The following is a 23,600-nucleotide window of genomic DNA, read 5'->3' as shown; positions in this document are numbered from 1 at the left end:
TTTTGTATGTCAAAGGGAGATCTAAGTGAAGATTACCTCTAGGCAATTGCATATATGGTCAATAAGACGCTGGAGACAGAAGCAGAAATTTGCTTTCGTACCACATTGCAATTGTGTCATTAGGATAAGGCAGGGTCGGGATATTGCCACCCTCACCAGATTCTTGACATGGTTAACCTTAGGTGTCATCATTTAGAGTGCTTTCAGATTTTCTGGTTCTGCTTTAATGGATTTCCTTTTCTTTAAACTACTCTAGTCTTGTATGTATTGCTAAAATGTTACAAAGGTTGGTAATCTTGTTGCTAAGTAAGTCACGTGGTTCTATCCAAAGTCATCATCCATTTTATCAGCAATAATACTTTGATTAATGTTTATTAATAATTCATCCAAATGTTTCATCTAATTGTTTTAGCAGAGTTCAAATTTCTACTGATCAAATGTGGAACATGAAAACCCAGCCCTTCCCTTTTCCCTGGGATCGATGTTTCTCTCAGTTCAGAGTACAATTATTTTTAGAGGCTGTACATTCCTAGCAGTCGGCCTGGGAAGCAGTCGTATCTACATAAGAGCCCATACTAACTTTCAATGTCATTATAGAAATTTGTAAAAAAATATATAGTTTCTTGAGGTGAAAGGGTTACGTCAGAGTTTTTCAACCTTGGTACTGTTGATATTTGGGGATATATACTTCTTAGTTTTGAGGAGTTGTCTTGCACTTCGTAGGATGGTCAGTGGCATCCCTAGCCTCCACGCACTAAGTGCCTGTAGCAGCTCCATCCCCAGATTGTGTCCCCTGCACAGTGGTTCCAGACATTGCTGAATGTCCCCAGTTAAAATCACTTGCTTAACTTCTTCCACCTATTCACATTGCTAAATTTCAAATCTTAATGCTATATGAAATAACACATGCTCCATAGGTGCTCTACCACCAAGGGTTTCAGAGATCCTTCCTTCTTTGACAAATGATGCACCTGGTTTGGATCTGTATGCTTTTGGAATGTGAGCCACGACTCTATGCAGAGCAGAACATATATAGGAACAAGTACACTGCAGACCTGATTTCTTATCTTCTTTCTGACAGTATCTTGCTGAATGTTCCTAAGCAAATACTTAAAATCTGTTCAACATTCATTCAACCAAAACTTTTAAGTGACTACTGTGTACCTGACATTGTTGCTCTCCACTGAGAATACAGAGATGAATAAAATTGTCTCTAACCTTAGTGAACTCTCAGTCAAGTGGAAAAGCCAGACGAGGCTTCTACCACAATGTGATAAATATTGTAGTTGACGAATGGAAAAGGCAGTATGGGGCTCAGAGGAGAGTAACTGACTCTACCTGAGGAAATCAGGAAAGGCTTTTCCTGGGAAACAAAGCTAGAACAGATTCTTAAGATGAGTAGGAATTTAGGAGACACAGGAGGAGAACAGGAAATTCAGGCAAAGGAAACAGCCTCTGCAGAAGCTCAGAGACACGGCTGTGAAGGCATAAGCATATTGGCATAACTGGAGTAGGGGAGGGGTCGGTGGAGTGGGAAGGCTAGGAAAGCAGGCATGCCCAGGTGCCACAGGACACGGATGCCCAGTTAACATTGTTCCTGTTGGCCAGAGAAGCCCTTGAAGGATTTATAGGCAAGAATACCTTAGTTTTTGGTTCATCAATAATGTAGCCAATACTGAGATAGCTATTTTATACTTGTGTTTACTGTTAAGTTTTTGTGCACATATATCTGCTCAGTTAAAAAGAAATCAATGAATGACTATAATGAGTAAGTCCTCATGCTACATGTTAGGAAGCAGAGCCAAAAAAGACCGCCGGTACACTATGGTTTATTAGGGAAGAAAGCCTAGTGTATCATGGCAGCCTCTTCATAGTGAGGAGACATCAGACAAGGAGGGATGATGAATTCTGTTCGAGAGATTCTGGTAGTCAGGACTTGGGTGGCATTTGCCAGATGGACAAAGGCTCAGTGACAGCCCCCTGAAGGTCTGCTCACACCAGGGACAAGAAAATTTACTCTTACCTGGGAAGAGTTACCTTTCATAGTTTTGTTTTCATGAAATAAGTATCACTTCAATTCATCACTTTGATTTTAAAGTTTAGACTATGTAGATAAATTTAAAGGCTCAGTAAGTTTTTCATTGAGGATTTCCATGACCATCCTCTTCTTTGTTTCACTTTTTTTGTGTTACTTTCACCACCATTAATAGACTGTGTTGCCTATTTTATTAATTTTGTTTATTTTCTTTCCCTTCTATAAGCTCCATTTTGTAGGGATTTATGTCCTTTTTTTTTTTTCAGTGATGTATTCCTCACAGCCCACTAGAGGGCCTGGCATATAGCAGATTTCAACAAATGACTTTGAATAAATGAGTATAATTTTTGTAATATTATGTTGGCTTACCTAGAATTCAATGAAGTCTACCATATAATTACCTATTAATGAAAAATAGCTAAATACTCTTGAAAATGGCTTTGTTGTTTTCAGTTTTATTCTGTATTTTCCAGAGGAAGTGAATTATTTCATTTTTTTTCCTGCCTGGATTTATACCTAAATTAAAAATTTATGGATAATTCTATAATAGCTGACTGATATGGTACAACTTTTTTTTTTACTGAAGCTATAAAACCATTTTAGAAATTTCAAGACCAATAAATTGCTTTGCTGTACATATTTTCAGAATCTGTATTCAATCCTGATAACAAGATTGGACTTTAAGTAGGTCAAAATGTATTGAATCACTTTGTTTAAGAACCTTTCTAGGGTTAATGTAGGTATATCTTAACTCTGTGGAAATCCTTAGTATATTTCTTTTTCCCCTCCTCCCCTTTCCTTTTTTGCTATATTATAATGGAATCGTATTTAAGTTAGTGATTCAAGCAGCAGAAATTTATTCTAGCTATAAAGGCTGATAAATTAAAGCCAAATTGACTTGTGTCTGTCTGTTGCTTCAAACTGAGAGAATACATTTGATTGGTAGAGCAGGGGAGGATGTTGGCCCTGATCGAATCAGCTGTGATCAGGGAGGCGCATCATATGTCCCTGAGATTCATCTTTCCTGCGGGGACAGGTGGTAGCAGGTGTGTGCACATGGGAGGGAGAGAGGGGCAGAGGCCAGCTACACAGATACCCCTGAAGTGCCTATAGCCGTAACTCCTCAGCTAGGATAGAGAAAACCACCTTTTTTTTCCTTTTTTTTTTTTTTGAATAAGAGCATTAAAAACATTTTAAAAAATCGTTAAGATTAACAGGTAAAATTTTTCTTTTTATTCCAAAGCTGGTGTTCTGTTCATCCAATCTTTTTGCTGTTTCCTAGTATTTATGTTTAGACTATGTAGTGTAATCCTATTCATGAAGAGTAAATGGCAGTATTTCTTTGGGTTTTTTTCTTTGTTTTCTTTTTGGCTGAGATCCTTGCTGAGGAAAAGGAAAGATAATATTTTGTTTTCCACTTGATATCTAAGAAAAAGTCTAGATTCAAATCAAGAAGTTGCTTTTATTTTTTCCTCTTGAAGATCAACAAACTTGTTAAATGTTTTACATCATGAGAACCAAAGTCAGACAGCCCCCTGTTGTCTCAGAATAAGAATGTGTTTTGAAATGCTATTTTATTCAGCTTATTTTCACTGTCTTTTTTCTATTTGCATCTCTTCGTCCCTGCCCCCGCCCCTTGATGTTGCTTGATATTACATGTTAGCGATTTGATTACTTTTCATTTAAAAAAAAAGACCCCAAAATAAACAATAGGAGTAACATGTAAAAACCTCTGGAATGAAAGCTGAGCTCTCTCCAACTAACAGGGAGGTAGATTCAGATGACCACATGTTTGTTTTCATAGTTCTCAAGATTTCTGTTGGAGACACAAGCTGAGTCACTGCCTAACCAGAAGGCATTTCTTTTAAATTCCTGTGCAGATGAAAATATGAGGCAGATACAGGACTTTGTATAGAGCCATACACACATTTTTCCTTCATGCCGCAAATAAATGTTAGCTTCTACTTTCTGCTAGTCTAGGTGCTGGGAATATAATAGTGAACAAGACAGGCAGACAGCTGTCTTTGCTTTAAGTAGTGTGTGATGTCGTTAGGGAGATAAACAGGTGATCAGACAGTTACCTTCTGAAGCGATAAATGGAAAGTGCACTTTGCTGTGGGGGCACATTCGAGGAGCATCAAAGCAGATGGTGGTGAGGTAGGCAGGGAAAGTTCAGAGGAACTTAGAGGAAATCTTAAGATGAGGCTGGAAGGAGTGCAGATTAGCTAGGCAAAGGGTGAAAGAGTGGGTATAAAAGAGGGAAAATTAAAGTATTTACTCATAATTACCACAAGCAGATTTCAGTGCAATTTCTCAGTTTCTAGAGATATTTACTGATAAGCTACTTTTGTGTTACTCGCCTTGCTGTACCAGGCATCAAAGCCGGATGAACAAGTACTTCTGCACCAAAGTGGATGTGTGAGAAATGGCCGCTCCCAACCTGGGCAAGCCACATCTTTTACCATTCAGTCAGTTCAAGTTCCTTTCAGAGCTTCTGTATACTTTCGAAGAATCCTCAAGCCCAGCCTCACTGCACACATGCTTCCATCTCAAGGCCTGTGGCACCTTGACCAGAGCTCTGTGAGCACATGAAAATCAGCTCAGCCATACCCAGAATCCAGGGGATTCCACCTTGGCTTAAATTAGTAATGTCTACTTACTATTAAAAAAAAAAAAAAAAAAAAGGGAAGAAGGATAGAAGGAAGGAAGAAAAAAAGCAAAATCCTATAGAAAAATGAGCTAAAGATAATGAACAGGAAATTTATTTAAAAATATACATGGCCAATAAACTTGTGGAAATTATAAATTAAAACACCAACACACTATTCTTTGACCATTCAATTTATGACAAATGACATTAAGACACCAGTCTCCCAAAATGTGCAGACCAGAGCCACTCCACCCCAAGCAGTCAGCCCACTCATGCATTTTGAACGGCCTTGTGTTAGGTGTGGGGGTGGTAGGGCTTGGAATCCTGAACTCCAGGGAGCCCCATTCCCATTGTATTCTATGTTAGTATCACCTCTTGGAGCATAGCTCTATACAAAGTGAACCATGACCCTTGGAATTGAGCAACACTAAGAGCCCTCCATGTGATTACAAAGTATTTGACAGCTTTATTTTAAAAGAGAAGCAGCTCCTCCTCTCTCCCACCAATATTTGACTAATGAGTTTTGCCCTCCTGCTTTCTCATGTGGGATGGATCCTGGAAAGGAGAAACAGTGTTAGAAGCAGAGAAAGATTAGAGGATCCTCCTCACTAGCCTCCTGTGTTTTCCAGTCCCCTCTGATTGCTTCATCTCCTGTGTATCTCTAGAGATAAGAAAAAATCTGAGGACCAGATTTGGACACTTTGGATGTGTCCCCAGAACAGTCATTCACCCCTTGGTTAGTTGTTCTTGGTCAGAGGGTCCATGGAAAACGTTCCCAGACTGTCAGTAACATCTGAGCTTCTCTAGTGCTGGATTTTTCACTTACTGCGTAATTCAGCCTGTCTGAACTTTAGTTATGAAATCAAATAGAATCAGGGATGTGTAATATTATTTGCTGTATTATTAAGAGTTGGAAATAATCTTGTGATTTTGTAGGTTTTACTTCCTGTATAAGATTGGCTCTCTCAGTAAATGATACAGGATGCTGTTCTAGATCAATGAGTTGGGAGCGTGGGTAGGGTGATGAGACTGGGATAAGACAGGATGTTGTACTTGGCTCCACCTTCTCAGCCCAAGACTGCAGTTTAGTGGTGGTGCAGCAGGTGGCTCAAGAGCAGCTTTCAGCTTACCTTTCTTTGGGCCCCACAAGTCACCTTGGCCTGCTTCTTTGTGGTTCCATCCCTTTGATATCTTCTTTGCCCTCAGATGCACCCTTTGGAATTCTTTAGCTTTAATCCAGATGACATGGGTATGTATGAAGATGAGGACCTGCTTGGTATCTTTGGCTACTTAGGCTTTAAAGCATTGAACTGGGGTCCAAGGCAACTGTAGAATCACTGCACCCAGGGAGAAAGGAGTAGGACTCACCGGTCCTATGTGAACTATAGGTATCTCTGGAGATCTACCAGGGATTGACCAAGAGTTTGAAAATCATAAGGCAGTGCCTGGACCCCAATGGCGAAACTGTATGCATGTCTGCACGTTGTCATCAAGCATCACTGGAAGGAACACATCAAGGTCACCTTCCCCAGAGAGGGGAGCAGGGCATGCCACACCTGACAGTCTTCCTAGATACATTGTTTTGTGCTCAAGGGTAAGACCCTTGTACATCTCCTCCAGGATGGCACCAGTATGCTCACAGAGCCTGATGAGCCTCATGGAGGTGAGACCTGGATCAGGTTGTGTTGTATGTGGAGAGACATGATTGGGATTAATGAGAACGTTCCTACATTTTTCCCAACCAGCTGGATTATCCTCTCCTTTTATTCTTCTTCCTTCCTCCTTATTTACTGAAGCTCAAACCATTTTTCACTCCCTGCCTCAGTTTCCCCCAGGCCAAGAGGCTGCACCATCAACACTTCTGCCATTGATAACACAGTAATACCTTCTCCTGGCAATGTGTCATCAAGATGAGAACCTTGAATAGACTCCAAGGGCGGGTCTTCCCTTCCTTAGGGTGCCCACTTCAGAGAAAGACCTATTTGTCATGTTTAAAGTTTACTTCCCAGACAGATGAATACTTCATACACACCAAAATCTTAAGTGAATTTACCTTAATCTTAGGTTGGGGCCTAAACCATCCCAGGATCCAACACAGCAGTGTTGCCCACCACACAAACCCTTATCCAGTGTGTATACAGCTCTGGGCTCAGCGGTATCAGAGATCTTCTCTAAAATGCAAAAGCCACAGTTTTCAGGGAAAATATGCTGTTCCTGACCCACTTCAGAGCTGGCCTGTGTGTGGGGGTGGGGGAGTGGAGAGGAGGTGGGGAGAGCTGGCGAGGGAGCCAGTTCACACTCCACTAGTGGAAAGTGAGCTGGGTGCTATGTGAAACTATGTAGTCTGCTTGTCCAAGTCTTCCTTTGCCTCCCAGCCTGTTGGTCCCTCTCTTTGGCCTCCTTCTGCTGGAGAGAGGAAGGGAGATGATGGATATTGCTTTACCACCCTCATTCCACCCTGAGTACACGGAATCCTATGGTCTGGGAGCCAGGGTTGCCCTGCACACACTCGCACACGCGAGCCCCTCACACTGCGCTCTTTTCATCTCCTCTGGCGTAAGGGAGGAAGGCAAGGTCTTTCACCTGTGAACAGGCCCGCTGAGAACTAGTTTCTTTTCATTTGACCCAGGTGGCTGAACAAGACCCAGCAGCCTTCCAGCTGGGTGCTGCTCTGTCTGCATCTCTCCGAGCTGGCAGGAGAGCAAAGCCACGATCAGTCTCCTTCCCAGCCCCCTGTCACCTCCGAGAGGCCGAAGCGGGACTCAGGAAGGGCTGAGGAGCACTCCTTCCTCCCCCGAAGCCCAAACTTCTGAGATTCCCTGGACAAAACTGCAAGCACAGCAGCAACAGAAAACTTGGCTATTAGAAGAGCAAATGTGTTTGGGGAGAATACATGTCCTTGCTTATGAGAAACGGAGACCAGAGACCATCTTCTTTAGGGGGTGGGGTAGCATGAGGAGTAATTAATTTTCTTTAATTCTACAGAAACATTTCTTTGATAGAAGTTTTTCTTCTCAGAGGAAAGGGAAGACTTCCTCGCTGACTCAAGGAAATGCATCCCTGAAGACAAAGCCTGGGGTGGTGGGGAAGGTGGCCTGAGGAACTGGGCCTCTTCACCCAGGCTGCAGAGCATGACTGGGGACAGAGGGGCCCATGGAATGGGGGTGACCCAGGTGCAGTGGCTGATCCACGATTCTGATGATTTTGTTCCAGATAGCAAAGGAAATACCTTTGTGGACATTGTGTGAATTGACAAGTTTTTTAAAATTTTTTTAATTAATTAATTAATTAATTTTTTGGTGGGGGCGAGGTAATTAGGTTTATTTATTTATTTTTAGAGGAGGTGCTGGGGATTGAACCCAGGACCTCATGCATGCTAAGCATGTGCTCTATCACTTGAGCTATACCCTCCCCTAAATTGACAAGATTTTAATAGAATAGGTAAAATTCTGTAGTAACATTAAATTTATTGTAGTTTATGTGAACTATGTATATATAAGAGAATGCCTTTTTTTTTAAAAAAACAGATAGAAACTGTAGTATTATAGGTATAAGACTGTGATACATGCAACCTACCCTCAAAATCTATTTCTCTATCCATCTGTCTGGACAGAGAAAGAGAGAAGAGAGTACAAGTGAGTAAGGGAATCCAAGGGACAGATGGTTAAAAGAGGGCCAATCTGGGTCATGGATATTTTTCATGCAGTTTTTCTTTAGATTTAATGTTATTCCTGAATTGAAACAACTACCTCTGCCTCCTTCTCATAAAGAGGCACATAGCATCTTTTGATGATTTTAATTTTTTATTATGAAAAACATCAGAGGAAAATATAATGAATTCTTATGTACTCATCTCCTAACTTAGAATTTATTGTCATTTTACCATTTGTGACAATAGCATCTTTAAAAAAACCTAGAGGAACAGCAGTCCAGTTGAATTTCACGTCCCCCATCTCTTGGTGGCAGTGCTAAGTCCTCTTGAGCCGACCTCACTGACCCTCTAGAGCTCTCGCAGTCCTTCACCACATGAAGGACACATTTTCCACATCAGATTTCCACAACATTCATGCTGGGCACTCAGGGAGCTTTCAAGGCTCTGAGCGTGGGTCTGCCTTGCTCTCTCGTGAGTTCTGGGGTCTATTTTGAATGGATTTCCTTCACATAATATACAAGGAAGTCATCTGACAAGAGTAATTTCAGTGCACTGTAATATAATCCTTCAGTCACCTAGTAACTGCAGTGTGCAAAGACAAGCACAACTGGAAATGTTAAAACTTCAGCTCTCTGTATACTTTCTTATGTTGGTGAGAAAATGTGTCAAGTCCTGACACATATCTAAAATGAGAACTTGGGATTCCAGCTTAACATTATTGATGGGATGCACATTTAATCTTTTTTCTCTTCCAAAATACCATGCAAAGTAAATGAATAATGAGGCTGATGAGACTGGAAGAAGAGACAACAAGGGACTTCACCAATTTTTGGAGATAGAAATCAAATAGGAGAATGGTGCTTGACTTAACAGAGTGAGAGAGTTATCAACTTAGGTGCCTGCAGGGAGGGATTCACTCTGCAAACCTCAGTAGACTCAGGATTTGCAGAGAAGAAACTGTGTGGGGGTGAGGCATGAATCCAATACCGAGGGACTGGTCAAAGGTCTACGTGATCACACCCCTTCCGGTTTCCAACCCATACCTTAAACAGCCCAGTTACCTTTTACATCTCTGCTCTCTCTTAATAGCCTTTACCCATGCCTACTTCACCGCTGGAGGCAGGATCATTAAGCGCCTTTAAATCTAACCATATTAGAGAACCAAATCCAGAAAACCCAGGACTGATTCAGAGAACCTATCCTTAAATCTGGTTCCCCTGGAACCATTTCTGATACTAAATTCTGTTTCATTCTGAGTTTGGCCAGAAAAGCGTAACTGGTAGGGTGTATATTTATGTATGACTATGGATATGCAGATATAGGGATTTTTATAAGAAACTGGCTTACACAACTGTAGGAGCTGGCTAAGCATGTCCAAAACCTGTAGGGCAGAAGTGGAAGATCACGAGTAGGCTGGAGCTCCATGGGCGTGAGCAGAAGCTTGCTGTCTGCAGGCAGTTGGGGACAGAAGATTGAGTACGGCTTGAGCTGAAGCTTGTAACTGGTAATCATAGACACCCTCAGGTGACTTTGTCACTTGACTAAATAGTTCTATGCTGGGAAGTATTATAGAAGGCAAATGTCAGGAAAGCAGCCACTATCAACATGGTATTAACATGGCATTATTTATTGACTCTCTATCTGGGATCCTCTAGCAGATTCTGTTTTCTACCCCAAAAGGATATCTCCCATTAGAATGATGCATTCAACTTAGAGGAATAGAAAGCAGGTGGGAAGTAGCATTCCTTCAAGAGCCCTGATTCTTTCCCTGGAATGAGAAAATGCCCTAATAGCTTGTCCAGAGCTAGTCTTAGGCAGTATTTTTGATAATAATGACTTCTCGTTTTTGAACACTTAACTCTATGCCGTCTAACTGATCTCTCACGTTTGTGCATGTCTTGCAAGCAGAGGCACTGCCTGCCTTTGTTCCTGCCTGCCTTCAAGGATATTTGTACATATGCTTTCCGTGTGATCCAGCAAGCCTACTCCTAGGTCTTTATCCAAGAAAAATGGAAACAAATGTTCATGCAAAAAACTGAGCAGAAGTCAGGTTTACTGCCTGGCATAAAATAGTTGGGTTCACTAAACTCGAGGTTCCTCCTCTGTTACACAGCCCACTGCATGTGTAGGTGACACCTGGCCTTCTTTGCATTACCCTGCAGAATTAGAGCCAAGGGAAGCGTTGCAAATACTGATATTCTGGCACTGCTATTGCTCTGAGTAATAAACTCTCCTTTGCTCTGACTCCAGAGTCTTATGTCTTCTGTCGCCATCCGTGACTAACTTGTAAGCTTGAAACTGGGATAAAATCTCAGATTCTTTAAAGTTCTAGATAAAGTACTACACATGCCTGATCAATAATTACAAAAACCTCATGAAAGAAAAAGTATTTTTTGGATGTGGAAACAGATTTAAGGAGGTGAAATTTGCAAAGGTCACCATTTGTAAGTGGCAATAAAAGGTGGTAATTGAGAGCTTTGTCTCAAGAGTTGGATTGTCCGGGTTTAAATCCTGACTCCACCATCAAACAGCTTCTATAAGAGGGAGTTATGATTAAGAATGCTAGAGGCTGTCTCAGTTGCCTTGCTCTGTAATCTTATGCATAAAGGCTTAAGTAAGTTTTGATAATTTAATATAAGCCAACTGCTCAATTTGAATGAATAGAGATTGTCAGGATCTCTGACATCATTTGTAGGTCTCCTTATGTAGAAAGTAAAAGACTGGAACTACCTGAGTTTTTCTATCTCCTCTAGCTCTGAAGTTACGTGTTTTAATTTATACTGTGCTTCCCCCGCTGTTTGTCTCTTGAATTCAAAGGTGGACCAGGAAGTCCTATGACAAATGAAGTCTGTGAGCTGGGAGTGCTGCAGTGGGTGTGCCCTGCCCACCCCTCCGACCCTCCAGTTAGGGGAAAGTGGTAATAAAACAGGATCAGTTTGCTCCTGGAAGTGGGGTGTGCAAGATGATACAACTGTTTCTGAGGGTCTATTGCCAGGGGTTCTGTTAGATTCCTGTTTGACATTTGGACCTCTGAGGAAGCCTTTCTTTTCTAAACTTATACTGGCCCATATCAAGTGGGAATATTCATGTCCCTAAAATTAACAAAGCAAAACTAACATAAGGCATGATTAGTTGTCTGTTTGAGTTAGGAAAATTCCTTTTATTAGATAGGAAGACTTAGTGATCTAAATGTATGTTTATCCCAAGTGCCCAGAACAGCTCCTAGTGTGGTAGGAGTTCAATAAATTTTTGTTGCATAATTGAATGAATGAATGAATGAATGAATATTAATATAGAAGAAAATCTTTGCTTACCTAAGTGAAAAAAAATGTAGGCTCTCAGGCAGCTTGGTCTCCTTATTACTACCAATCTATCATCTATCTTTTTATGACACTCAGTAAAAAGACCAAAAAGTCCTGCCTCAAATAGATTTTCTGGGAGGTAAGATTAGGTAGAACTTTAACTTTCTACTTTACACATGTCTGCTTTTGGTGAGGGTGTATGAGAGATGTATTTCTAATGTCACTTCTAAAGAAATGAAGAAAAGGAATAAAGCCACCCCTTCTCTTCATGGGGCCTGAATGGAAACAGTGACTTGGCCAAAAGCAGCAAAGGAAGGGCAGTTTTCTAGGTTCGTGGGAAAAGATAGGGATGTCTCCTTCCTCCCCTCCTCCTTTCTCTATTTTCCTTTCTTTCATCCTGCCTTTCCAGAGGCTTCTGGTGAACAGAACAGTTGATGGGGGTTGGGAAGGAGGGCTGTCTAACCAAGATCTAGAAGTTGTGTATTTCCAATCATCAGTTGAAAGCCTCCAGCTGCCTTCATCCAGCACTTTACTCCCAATCATCTCTGTTAGAGCTTTGAGGTGACAAATTTCTGAGAAACTCTCGGTTTCTACCAAGAAGCGCAAAAGTTAATAATTTTTTTTCTCTTATCCGTTGTTCCCTCATTTACCTGTGGGGTTTTTTTATTGTTATCATTGCAGAGAGTAATTCAGGTTGTCAGAATCTAAAATCTACTTTTAGGTATGGTTCATTAAGACCTTAATTAATCTCAACACTGATTACATTAGTACAACTGAATTCTAAAAATTGCTGCAAATATTTGTGTATTGTTTCTTGGGAAATTCATCAGTATGTGCCCTGAGAGCTAAGTTGTTCTTAAAACTATTCTGTAATTAATATCTTCTTGCCAGAAGAAACATATTTTACTTAATTTAGTTGTTCTTTACCTAGTGACCGTTATTTCAACTTAAGATTCCCAGAGGAAGGAAGAAGAGGAAACGGTCACATTTATTGAGTATATTGTGCTGGTTACTGCCATGTGCATTATGGCATTAACCTCAGTACACTTCTGAAGGGTGGATATCAGTACACCATTTTACAGATGATCAAAAATGAGGCCCTGAGAGCTTAACCAACTTGCTCAGACTCCAGCAACCACTAAGTGGCTGAGCTGAACGGAGGCCCCATCTGATGTCAAATTTAGTCCAATTCTTTCCATTGAGTTTTACTAGATTTAAAGAGAGACCTGAGATACTGTTTCTAGAATAATTTATTCTCAGTTTACTACACATATTAGAAGAACAATTGGATTTACTACTGTTAACCCCATAATTCAAACAAATCTTCACCACATAACTTAAGGAGATTTTTCTCAAACACTCCCTGATTGTGCCTGAATAACTGTCAAATGTGGAATTCACATAGAATTATTTAGTTTTACCATGTGTGACATTTTATGCCATATTATCATCTTATATTATTGAAATAGCTCATGTGAAGCTATTTACCATACAATGAAAAATATCTGACTATGGGAAAGCAGACCCAAAGTAAAACTGACGCTTTTCCACTCAGTTATCTGTTGTGGTTAGAAGAGTTCTTGATTAAATGAGCATAGCTTAGTAATGATCTATTTTATCAATACCTACACTTTTCTGTCCCTTAAACACGCCACACTCTTGCATCCATTGTTTTGCACCCAATATCCATTCATCCTTCTTCTTTTTTTTTTTTTTTTTTTGGTAAATATGTGACCCAGTTTTCCTCTAGAGTTCCACACTTACCCATTTTTAAGTTTGTGGGGGATGGACTCCATGTCCAGTTCTAGGTGTGGTCCCATTGGCTTGAGCCAATAAGCATATTCCATTACCCTGGCCATGGTGATTGGTTTAAGAATGGGCCTGTAACCCAGTCAGAGCCAAGAAAATGTGAAAAGACAGTGAGTGATTAAGATTTCTAAGAAAGAGAATGTACAAACAGTTCATACAACTCAATAACAAAAAGACAAACAATCCAATCCAAAAATGGGCAGAAGACGTAAACAAGCATTTCTCCAAATAAAGACATGCAAATGGTCAGTAGGCACATGAAAAAAATGCTCAACATTGCTAATTATCAGAGGAATGCAAATCAAAACTACAATGAGATACCACTTCACATCAATCAGAATGGCCATCTTTAAAAAGTCTACAAATGATAAATGCTGGAGAGGGTGTGGAGAAAAGGGAACCCTGCTACATTATTGGTGGGAAGGTAGTTTGGTGCAGACATTATAGCAAACAGTATGGAGGTAATTTCTTAAAAAACTAGACTTACCATATGATCCAGCAATTCCACTCCTGAGCATATATCCTGAGGAAACTCTAACTCAAAAAGATGCATGCACCCCAATGTGCATAGCAACACTATTTACAATAGTCAAGACATGGAAGCAACCTAATGTCCATCGACAGATGACTGGTTAAAGAAGTTGTGGTGTATATATACAATTGAATACTACTCAGCCATAAAAAGGAATAAAATAATGCCATTTGCAGCAACATGGATGGACCTGGAGTTGTCATACGAAGTGAACTAAGCCAGAAAGAGAAAGAAAAATACCATATAATATCACTTATATGTAGAATCTAAAAAAATCACTCAAATGAACTTATTTACAAAACAGAAGCAGACTCACAGATACAGAAAACAAACATGGTTACCATGGAGGAAAGGGGGTAGGAAGGGATAAATTGGAAATTTGAGATTTCAGATAGTAACTACTATATATAAAATAGATAAACAATAAGGTTCTTCTGTATAGCACAGGGAGCTATATTCAATATATTGTAATAACCTATAATGAAAAAGAATATGAAAAGGAATATTTATATGTATAACTAAAACACTATGCTATACACCAGAAATCAACACATTGTGAACCAACTATACTTTAATAAAAAAATTTTTTTAAAGTTTTCTGAGAAAGAAAAGTTCCTTTCTGTTCATTGAGAGCTGTTGAAAGAGACCTCCCTCTTTCTCTAGATTCTTGAATAGTAGTTATGCTGTGAATGGGAGCATATCTGTAGATTTGGGGGTGGTGGGCAGGGTAAGGAGCAGAGAGCAGCGACTGTGTGGAACCTGTGAGTGATTCCATCAGTGAAAAAGCGGGGGGGGGGGGGCAGTCTGAAGAAGACCTTCTGGGAGGACTCTGAGCTGCTGTTCAACCACACCCTGTAGAAAATTAGACCTATTCCCAGACAAGTCAGTAAATTCTCTTTATTGTTTAAGCCAGTTGTTTTGGGGTTTTTTTGGTAGCTATTGTTTATAACATAGTATTCTAATCAATATAGCTGTCTAGGGAGGATTTTTCTGGTGAACCTATCTGAAGTGGTTCCCTTTCCCCACTACTTATCATGAGCCCTTTTTATTTCCTTTATGTTACTTTACCACAATTTGTAATCATATTTTTGATTTATGTGTTTACGTATTTGTCAGTCTCAGTTATGAGACTGTAAAGCCTGCAGGGCTGGGAACTTGTGCGTGTTTCACTAATTATTGCCAGCACTGGAACCGTGTCTGAGAACACAGAAATTGCATTTATTAGATGAATGGATTAGAACTTTTCTGGGGACCCCAAAATGCATCCCCCCCTCGTTTCATGCTCTATGCCCCCTTGCAAAAGCAAGAAAAGAGGTGGATTACAATTACACCACATGAACCCATCAGTATGAATTCTGACAATCTTTTCCAAACAAAATGGGATCATTTTCTGGGAAGTCAGCTTTTAACATGAAATTTTGTTTTTTTTACCTAACCACAGTTTGACTTCCAGCAGTTTATAGTTTGGCCTCAGACAAAGAACTTTTTTCACCATCTGCTTTTAATTTTGAAAGGACTCTTTAAAGGACACACATTTGAAGACACACTGAAACAGAACTTAGATAGCTTTAGAAGAGAAGCTTAAAGCTTTTTCCAAAAACTGTGACCCAAAAGGCCAGAAATTAATTATTTAGTACTTTTGGGCAACAAAACAACAAAACAGAAAAACAAAAAGCTTCATCATTTTGCGATAGTTATAGATAATGACCAGAAGGAAACGAGATACGAACATAGTGAAAAAATAACTTAGAAGCTCTGAAAGATGCTGAAGAAACCTCTTGGAGATGAATGCTACAGACTTCTAATCCTGTCAGTAGTATTTGAGCTGTTGCTTTACCTGTGATGTAGTATCTAATAGCAATTATTCTGTTTTTGTATTTCCTTTTACATATTCTAAAATATAAACTATTCTTAAATGGGAAAAGGTAATTTTTTAAACGTACAGTTTCTTAATATTCTCAGAGTGATTTTCAATTTTGGGGAGGCCAACACAATAATTCTACTTATTTTTCTAATCAGAATCTCTATATCTGGATATTTAACTTAACAACATTCACTAATTCGATAAAAAATAATTATTGAGCAGCTACAATATGTAAGTGGCGTATTATTTTTTATATTTGCACAAGATGACAGGATCCCAGCTCTTAAGATGCCTATAATTTATATTTTATATTTTAAATGTGTTGACAGGAAATTTAAAAGTTGAGTTGCTAAAATCTACCACAATGTATAGTTTTAATGATCTATCACTGAAATATGCTATATGACCATTTGGGAAATTTAGGTAATGTAGAATTCTGTGACTACAGTAATATAAAGGGATCCTAGAGGTCATGCCATCCATGCCCTGTGTCAGAAGATAGCAGAAGAAAGCAATTCTTGAAAATAAAAATCCATTCCATTTTGATGTCCTGAGAAATGTGGCGTTTTACAAATGAAGACACTTTCATTCTAGGATAATAAAGTTATAAGGGTAGTTTTTAAACAGATATTGTTGGAATTCTACTGCTTTGTCCTTCAGTTATAGGACTTAAAAGACAAAAGACTGATGATTAGGAATTTCAGAAACTAAAGAGCTGAGAGAAAAAAAATGCTTTCCACACCCAGAAAGGAACAGAAGCCTAAATAATAAATTCATAGACAGTAAAATTTGTATAGCATCAGACAAGCCACAAGGACATTTAATTAACCAAAACATTTTAATAAATGCAATTATTCTAGTATGTCATCCACACATGCCTTGTCTTCTCTTATTTTATTTTATTTTGTTTTTTATTAGAGTATAGTTGATTTACAATTGTAGTTTCAGGTGTACAGCAAAGTGATTCAATTATACATATATACAAACACACATATATATACACACATGTATTTTCAGATTCTTTTCCATTATAATGCCTTGTCTTCTTTATTCATGAGGTATCCACCATGATTTGTCACCATTGAAAGTGTTAATTATGGTTTTTCCTTCAGGAACACCTGACATGGGAACTCCTTACACAAAACAAGGTCTCCCTCTTGTCTCCTGCTGGTGGGCAGAGACCTCTTCTAACTATGATACCTCACAGCCAGAGCCCTTTTCTTGCCACTCTCTTTACCTGAGTCCCTGCTCCCTGCTGACATCTTTTTGTTAAAAAAAAATTATCCAGAGCTTGGAAACCAAGCCAGGAGAGTACGCCAAGTCTCCTTCTCCAGCCCTCATCCACCATCAGGGATTTCTCACTTGTCTTCGAGGCATGCACCTGTATTTGAGACTCACTATACTATTGATTAAAGGCTCAGACTTTATCAACATTTTGACTATGATTCAAAATTTCTATGTCTGTTTTACATCAACTTCATTTTTTTTCTTTTTATCTTTGACTCTCTTTATCCATTTCTCCTACCCCCTTATTTCCCACCTCAGGCAACCACTAATCTGTCCTCGTGTCCTCTGTATCTATGAGCTTTTTTTTTTTTTATCCCACATAGGTGAGATTTTATAGTACTTGTCTTTCTCTGTCTGACTTACTGTACTTAGCATGATGCCCTCAGGGTTTATCCATGTTGTTACAAATGGCAGGATTTCATTCTTTTTGTGGCTGAATAGTATTCCATTGAATTTATTTACCACAACTTCCTTATCTGTTCATCTAAAATTAATTGTTTCTTTGTCTAAAAGGTATAAAAGCTTCTTATCCTTTTTTACCTTCTTGGGTCTTCATTCTCTTGTGAAGCCCCATGTACATATAAAATTTGTATGCTTTTCTCCTGTTCAAAAAAAATAAAGGCTCAGATTTTAGGAAGTTGCATTTTAATTTATAGAGTTGTTTCCAGCAGGGATGCAAATTATTTTTATCTGGTATAAAAGGCAGCCGAAAGATTATGGTGATTATAGTATCATTTTCCTGCAAGGCATTCACTGGTTTAATATTTAACCTAGAAATCATATTCTAACATTCTTCCTCACAATGCTCTGTGCACCAGTTTTACCAGTTTCATAGTTCTCTCATTAATTGATAGGTTGAATAAAATCTTTGAGACATATCCATTTTTACTTGTATGAGTCAAGTTTTAACTTTTTGAAAACTTTGTACTTCCTCTGAAAACTTCTATTGATGTTTCCAATGAGGCTCAGAATTCAGGCTCTGCCCACCCCTTCCTCTTTTGGCAGGGGTATTATTTCCTTGCTACATCAGTATGGAATTAATATGGCCAGCCCCAGGACCTTCAGGTGGTCTGTATGCTCCTTAGTCTGTTTTCCTCAATACTTAACACAGGTTTGAAAGGGAAGGGCTTAGGTTTAAGGTCAGGCTTAAGAATCCTGGGGGAGCTTCGAATAAAGAATACTATTAACATTTCTGGCACATTGTAAATTAAACTGGCTTCCTTTGGGGGCTAGCCAGAGGACTTTATCACACATATGTTGGTATCAGTGGCAAAATGTAAGGAGATTCCAACCAACCACTGGATAAAAGACTATTTTAATGGTAACCTGATGGTAAGATGATGGACATCTGTCTTCTTGGCCTGCCCAGCACGCATCTCTCCATTTAGTAATGGTACCCTGATTTTACTTACTGTTCCTCGGAATCTTAGTGGGAGTTGCAGTTGAAATGTCTCATTATCTCTTAGGCAAGGGATGGCACATGACCCCAACTGGGCCAGTGGATGCTCTGGAATTTGAATCTTAAAGGAGTAACACACTGTCTAAAATAATAATTGTGGCTCGTTTATTCCAAGGTCAGGGCCCTGAAAAGACTGCCAACTGGTTTCTGGCACCTAAGTCTCCACAGCTGTGTGGATCTTGTCCTTACTGGTTCTTCAGCTTTCCTTCTATCCTGTGAGCCATCCTATGACTTCCAACTTGTTCCAGGTTCCCAAAAACTTCCTTTTGTTAGCCAGAGTAGATTTATAGTGTTTATACCCAGTTTGTGCTCATTAAAATGGAAACAACAGATATTCTATTGTCTTTTCATTGCTTGTTAAAACTAAGCACAGTAATTATAATAGCTAATAAATAACATTCACTAAGTGCCTGTCTTTGTTCTAGATTAGCCTATTTCATCCTCACAGTAGCCCTATGACATGAAGAAACTGAGGGTCAGAGAGGTAAAGCAACTCCATCTAGTTTACACCCTATTAAGTCATGATGCTGGGATTTGGGCCCAGGCAGTCTGGCGCCAAGTTCCTTGCTCTTCATCAGATTTCTCCCTGGGACTAAAGGCAGCCTGTTAATGGATGGGAAAAGCCACCTTGCGGTGATTTCCTGCTGCTGAGTGCCTTTTCTTCTCAGGATAATCTTTGCATTTCACAGCTAATATAATCCAGCAGCAGATTTGAAGTTATACACTTGTTAAGACGTTGTGCTTTCCAGACGCTAAGTAGCTCTGCAGTGGATCAAAGGAGGAGTTTTGTTCCTCCAAGGTGACTCTCTGAGTTTCTGGAAGGAGTGGTTTCCCCGGCTTTTCTCTGCTAGCTCTGTGTGAGGGAGCAGCATAGTCAGCGGCAGCTCTGGACTCCTCCCTCTGGTGTGCTGGGCGAATCTGAATTGTGTATAGATGGTGCTCTAGACTACAAATTTGGAATTAATCTTCAGTTTTATGCTGTTTCCCCACATCTGGATTCTCTGCTTTCTGTGTATCTCCAGTCTGTCCTCTCTAGGTCTGCTCCATTGAAGACCCCATCCAATTGAACACAGAGCCAGCTGAGGAGATGATTGCAGGAGACACCATGTTATGTTGGCATTTCCCATACTTACCCACCTGCTTATTATTACCTCCTGAGGGTTAACCTGTCTGCGAACCAGAATCACTGGGGAACCCTTTACAAACATGCAGGTTCTCAGGCCTTTTCCAAACCTCTTAGAGGTGGGATCCAGAAATCCGATTCTCATGTCATGTTTGGGACCCACTGGTGCAAAAGAAAGGATTCTGAGAATACTTGAGTTTTTGGACCCTTACCACGATCCTCAGTTTCTCTGGGCATTAATTTCCCAATCTGTAGAATAGGAAAACAAGGCCAGCTCTGTCCACCTTACAGGTTGCTGTGAGGCTGATGACTGTGAAAGCATTTTGGTGAAATGCTTTACTATTATTGTTTCCAGAAAAGGCAGTTTACAGAAGGCATTTTTACTTGGCCAGGGAAACGGAGCTTGCAAAGTACCAATGTCACAAACACACACAATTCTCTTAAATGCAGATGGTATGGGATGTGCTTACACAGACTCACTGCCGTTGCTGGGCCTGGGTCTACCTAAGCACAGAAGTCAGTCTGGAGAGAAGTGTAGGAAATTCTCCACCTGCAGCCCAACCATAGCCCCAAACCTGAACAATGAGGACTAAAGTGCTTTTATCCCATAATTAAAGACTCTCCTTATCTTCAAAACCTACTTCATGAGATTAACGCATTTTTCTCAAACTGACCCAGTAGTGAAACTGACTGGAAGAAGTCAGTCCCAGCTTGACAGCAGCTCCAGAGAGGGCTGAGTGGTGGGCAGGAAACAGGTGCACATGGCCTAGCAGCTGGGCAGTGGGGAAGGGCTGCTGCTGAGATGGTTGGAAAGTGTAGACCAGAAACACTAGGGAAATACACACACAAAATGTTCACACTTCAGAATCTTTTGTGGGGCCAGCTCCTGGTTTGTTACCATATTTTATTTCCAAGTGGGCAGCAGCTTCATCATTCTCACATCATATTTGGCTCTTCTGGTTACAGTTTAGACTATCCTTGACATTTTTGCTTGAGGTGACCAAGATTTGTAGGTTTCTTCTTTTATAATTGGCTCATATATTGGCTCATGTTTTATAATAGGAGGAGAAGGGAAAGAAAGGTGGAAATTGAATTTCTGACTCAACCTTAAAGTTATGAGCTTGTTATTTGTCTGAATCTTATTCAAATGAGAATTATTTGACTCCCCAATAAAGCATTTTTTGTTGAGTTGTTCTTTCAAGATAGCTATTATTCCCTGGAAAGACAAGACTATATGAAAGAGTTTGCCATCAAGTCTACTGTTTCCCTTTTAGAAATCATGTATGTTCTGTTCAAGGTCGTGGATATTTTGGGAGTTGAGAAAGCAAACAATCTTGACATTTTTGGTCAGCACTTGCAAAACAGCGAAGACGCACATTAGAAAAGAATTGCAGGAAGTGGAGCTGTCTGTTGAAAAGCAAAAAGGAGATACGGCTTCTTCTGCTTCAGCCTTCCCCAAGCCTGGGACTCTCACTATCTGACACCTCCAGTGACGTTTCCCAGATATCAGCTTCAGTCCTAAAGACTGCAGACTCACACTGCTCAAAAACAAACATGCTCCCAACTGAAAACGACTCAGTCACTGTCTGGAGTTTGGTATTAAGGGAAAAAACGTTTTGTCAGTTCATCTTTCTTAACTAACTGCATAGTCAGTACATTGATACTGGAAAACAAATTTATTGTTTAGGTCTCTATTTGTTAGGAGGAAAGAAAGGAAGAAGGGAAGGAAGAAGTGAGGGAAGAAGGGAGAGGATGGAAGAGACCTATTAGCTATGCTTTTTTTTTTTTTTTCCTGTAAATTGCTCTGCCAGTGTTTACAACAAGAGATGAATTAGAACTGATTTAATGTTGATTCTTTTCCCTAGAGGTCAAAGAATCATGTATAATCCAAACTAGTTTTAATCTTCTTGAGAGGGCTCCAGTATTAACACAGGAATCAGCACAACATAAAGAGTGATGGCGTCTGCGGGCCTGTGTGAACCTTGACACCAGTCCTCCTCTCCCCACACGCTTGCTTCCAGTTTCCCTGCCAGAGTGGGCACATGAGGACATCTGGCTCAGCTCTTAATAGTGAGAGAAAAAAAACAGACAGTTTGGATTGAATTTTCTGCTGACACCATGTATTTGAACTGGTATGTTTTGACATTTTAGTTGGAAAAGACCTAAGTCAGAAAGTCAGGCCTTGGATAATGCAGGGGGAAGCAGCTGAAAACCTACTCTTGCGGGGTATGGACCACAGTTCTTGTATTGCTGTAAAAACCTCATGTCTCTAGTTTCATGACCAGCTATTTCCTATTGGAAAAATGCAGTTTAAACTCCTCCCTACCTTTTTTAAAAAAAGTTATCACATGCATTTTTATCATATGTATTCACTCTTGTAGTTACTTGAGCTCTATCATGAGTTCTTCCTTCCACAGTGCTGGTTCTTACTGTTTTCCCAAAGCAGCAATTCTAGAAGCAGGTCAGCCTGGGGGTCTGCGGGAGGGGGCCTCTGAGTCCTTCCGTATCACTTTCGGCCACCCCTCCCAAATACAACAACTAAACATCCAATCTAAAACAGTGGGCCTCCTATATAGTTTCAAGACAAGCCCATAAATTCCCTATACTGTGCCCCCTAAGGCCACGTATACAGATTCCAGAGGCCCCCCTGCCCTGCGGTGTTTGGTTGTCTAGGTGAACTGTAGATTTTAGGATTGCGTGTAGTAGCTACCTCACAGAGCCACTGAGGAGGCAATGAGATAAGTAGGTAAGGCAGAGTCAGCATGGTCCCCATTAAAAATGTTAGCTCTCTAGGGTTAGTTCACCTGGTTTCTCTGTTATTCAAATATCCACTAATAGATCAAGTCTTTGAATCCACTTGAATTAGTTATGTTGTCTAAAACGGGAACAAATGAAATCCCAAATGGGAAAGGAGCCGGGTTCCCAGTTAGAAATAATTCTCCCTTTGTGATCTTCCATGGGATTTCACTTCTAGATATCACAGATCTAAAAAAAAAAAAAAAAAAAAATGAATGTCCACAAAGAAATTCAAGAAGATAAAGTCTGAATTCCTAAGAAGGAGACATTGATTGTGACCTGGTGTTTGTTTTACACAATGTATTTTCCATCTGTGCTTGTAGATCTTTTGCTTTTAGCTGTGACATCTATCTCTAGCAGTGCAAAAAGGGATCATATTGGAGTCTTGGAAGACGGCCAGATCACATCTTTGTTGAAGGAGCTGGCGCAGTTTCTGGGAAAAAGGAAATTCCTGCTTGATGGCGCCCATTTGCTCTTGGACTTAAGTTTGCATCATGTGAGTTGCACTCTGGAATTTGTATAGGAAATTGCTCTTGAAAGGGAAGGTATATAGGGGAGCCAGTTATAACTGGTTTGTTTAAACAGCCTAGAACAAGGCAGACCCATGAGGGGAAAGGCAGAAAGGCCAGATCAACTTGGCAGCAAGAGTCTCAGACTATTCAAATCAGCTGAACACGCTGATGGGAGCAGGAACGCACCCTGGGGAAACCAGGTCCAAAATAATGGCCTTACACAGCATGAGGGTGTCATAACTTTGATCTTCTGAGGCTGGCTCATTTACCATTGTTAAAAACCAACTTTTACTCATGTAAGGGTAAACAGGAATTTTAAATATCATCATTGAACTGAAAGCAAACACATACAAAACTCCAAGAACGATACATGGTGGAAGTATGTCTGCAAATTAGAAATCAGGAATATGGGTTGTCATGTCTGGTTGCAGACTGCCAGCTTAAAAATTAGCTCCAACAATCTAACATTCTAACTTATTATAACATAGAGCACTGTTCAGTCTTTTTATTGACATCTGAAATGATGAGAGTATGGTAAAAGAAGAATGTTTCTCAAGAGTCTGTGGCCACCTAAGAGTC

Source organism: Camelus bactrianus, chromosome 5 (assembly GCF_048773025.1).
Source record: "Camelus bactrianus isolate YW-2024 breed Bactrian camel chromosome 5, ASM4877302v1, whole genome shotgun sequence".
Taxonomy (NCBI): domain Eukaryota; kingdom Metazoa; phylum Chordata; class Mammalia; order Artiodactyla; family Camelidae; genus Camelus; species Camelus bactrianus.
Note: the sequence above shows the minus strand (reverse complement) of the source record.